The sequence below is a fragment of the Oratosquilla oratoria genome, chromosome 18 (assembly GCF_046742065.1).
Source record: "Oratosquilla oratoria isolate Oo_2021 chromosome 18, ASM4674206v1, whole genome shotgun sequence".
Taxonomy (NCBI): Eukaryota; Metazoa; Arthropoda; class Malacostraca; order Stomatopoda; family Squillidae; genus Oratosquilla; species Oratosquilla oratoria.
In genome coordinates, this window is record NC_134794.1 from 59,821,613 (window position 1) to 59,824,963 (window position 3,351).

The following is a 3,351-nucleotide window of genomic DNA, read 5'->3' on the forward strand; positions in this document are numbered from 1 at the left end:
AGCAATACTAAACTAAATGTATATATATAAAAAGAGCTTAACAATTCATATATTTGTGGAAGTGATTTACGGAAATATATCATACATATTTATCGTGGAATATTTCTGGTTGTGTGTGTGTATGTATGTATATATATATATATATATATATATATACATATATATTATATATATACATATATATATATATATATATATATATATATATATGTATATATATATATACATATATATATATATATATATATATAATTATTATTATTATTATTATTATTATTATTATTATTATTATTATTATTATTATTATTATTATTATTATTATTATTATTATTATTATTATTATTATTATATCATTATCATTATTATCATTATTATCATCTTCTCATATTAACTCTTTGCAAAGTTTATTTCTTCTTCCAGACTAGTTTATCTTAGTTCAAATTTTGATTTAGCTTTGCGACCTATCATTCTATGTTCACTTATTATATTTACTTTATAACAGTAACAGTGCTAACGCTGTTGTTCTTCAATCAATCAAATCAGCCATCCTGAGTCCATTGCTGAACAAAGGTCTCCTTCACAGCACTCCATGATTCACACGACCTTACCATCCTCTGCCACGTCACTCCTGCAAACTTCTCAATCTCGTCTCTCCACCTTCTGTCTGGTCCTCCTCTTCCACGCTTCCCATCTCGCGGCGTCCACTCAGTAACACACTTGCTCCATCGCTCATCAGTCATTCGCACTAACTTACCTACCAATTCCACTTTCTCTCTTTTACTGCTTCCACAATATCTTTCACTCTAGTCTGCTCTCTCACCCAACTTGCTCTCTTTCTGTCTCTCAGCGTTATTCCCATCATTGATCTCTCCCTTCTCCCCTGTGCCGTCCTTAGTTTTAATTCTATTGCCTTCGTTATTTTCCAAGTCTCACACCCGTATATTATTGCTGGTGGAATGCATTGATTGTAAACTTTACGTTTCAAACATAAAGGTAGAGAGCCTCTCAGGATCTTATACTTATCAAACGCTTTCAAACCAATTGTAATGCGTCTTTTTATTTCACTATCATGATCTTTCGTCACTTTCACCATCTGGCCTAAATAATTATACTCTAACTTCCTCAAGACTCTCATCATCTCTCTTTACTTTGAAGTTACTTTCGTATTGAACATTACTTTGGTTTTAATTTTATTCATCTTTAAACCTACTTTGACACTTTCCTTGTTTGGATCACTCGGCATATCCTGCAAGTCTTCTGCTCTTTCTGAAATAATAATAATGTCATCCGCAAATCTTAGGTGATTCAAATATTCGACATTAATCTTCAAACCTTTCTTTTCCCAACTCAATCTTCTGAGAGCATCCTCCAAACAAGCTGTAAATATTTTCGGTGGAATTGCATCGCCTTGCCGGACTCCTTTCTCGATTTTTATCTTTTCTGTATCTTTATGTAGTTGAATTATAGCGGTACCTTTCGCATAAATATTTTCTAAAACCCTTACGATCTGTTCGTTTGTACGCTGTTTGCGTAGTGAGTTTAGTATTGCTATTTGTTCTACCGAGTCAAAGGCCTTCTCGTAATCAACAAAAGCTAAACACAGAGGTATATTGTATTCTGTCGTTTTCTCGATTAGTTGGTTTATCGCCTGCAAATGGTCTAGGGTCGACTGTCCGCTCCTAAGGCCTGCCTGTTCTCTCGGTTGGTTTCCATCTAAAACTTTACTTAGTCTATTTGTAAGGACCTTGGAGAATACTTTATATACATTTGATAGCAAGCTAATCGGTCAATAGTTACTAAGGTCCTAAGTAACTAAGGTCGAATGTCCGCGCCTAAAGCCTGACTGTTCTCTCGGTTGGTTTCCATCTAAAACTTTACTTAGTCTATTTGTAAGGATCTTGGAGAATACTTTATATACATTTGATAGCAAGCTAATCGGTCGATAGTTACTAAGGTCCTTCTGGTCTCCTTTTTTATGAAGCAAAATCACTATAGCATTGCACCCCGCATCAGGAACGCTTTCTTGACGTAAGTACTGGGTGTACAACTCAGCTAATTTAATATAGACTAATTTCCCTGCGTCATTCAACAGATCTATCGATATACCATCTTCCCCATGTGCTTTTCCTCGTTTCATAGTTTTTAGAGCAAATTCTACTTCTTCGTTTGTAATCTCTGGTACAGTACTAACGTCTACACATGAATTTACTGATTCAACTACGGTCTTCGACGAGTAAAGCTCTTGGTAAAATTCTTCTACTCTTTTTACCATTTTGTCTCTACATTTAATTATTTCTCCATTTCTATCTTTCAAACATATCATTTGCTGTCTTCCTAAAGCATGTTTGTGCTCGGTCACTTTAATACTTTTACCCTTCCGAATAGTTTCCTCTATTTCATCCATGTTTCTCTTTCTTTTCTCTAATCTCTGCCTTTTGTTGATAAGCTTGTTTAGTTCTACTCTTTCTATTTCGTCTCTCCTGCTTTTAATCTGCATGGTCCTTCTTCTTTTAATTAGGTCATTTGTAGCTTGGGAGTATTTGTTTTCTCTAATGTTTTTTGTACTTCCTACTTTCTCTGCCGATTCTCTAATGATATTCACTAAATTTAAATTAATATCTTCCACGGTGTCCTCATTAGTTCTTAGACCTTCGAATCGATTTTTAATTTCAGAGCCGAGAGAAATAAACTAATTTTAAGAAAGAAAATAAGCCTTGCAAAGGTTAAGGATAATAAGCTGTTGTTCTTATCTCCTTATATATATATATATATATACATATATATGTGTAAGTTACCACTAGGAAAAGTAAACTAACGAAGCAGAGCGCTTTCGTATAATTACATCTTCAGTGCAGATACAAAGAAGGAATTCCTTCTTTGTATCTGCACTGAAGATGTAATTATACGAAAGCGCTCTGCTTCGTTAGTTTACTTTTCCTAGTGGTTACTTACGCATTTGTGAACACACGCTCATAGTGTTTTTATTACATATATATATATATATATATATATATATATATATATTATATATACATATATATATATATTATATATATATATATATATATGTGTGTGTGTGTGTGTGTGTGTGTGTGTGTGTGTGTGTGTGTGTGTGTGTGTGTGTGTGTGTGTGTGTGTGTGTGTGTGTATTCACCTCGGATCTGCTGCAGTCTCTGTCGAGACAGCCAGACACCACCCTACGGCAGTGAGCTCAGAGCTCATTATTTGCCGATCTCTGGGTAGGTCTGAGACCACTCACACACCACACACCGGGACAGCAAGGTCACAACTCCTTGACTAACGTCCCGTACCTACTCACTGCTAGGTGAACAGGGGTTACACGTGAAAGGA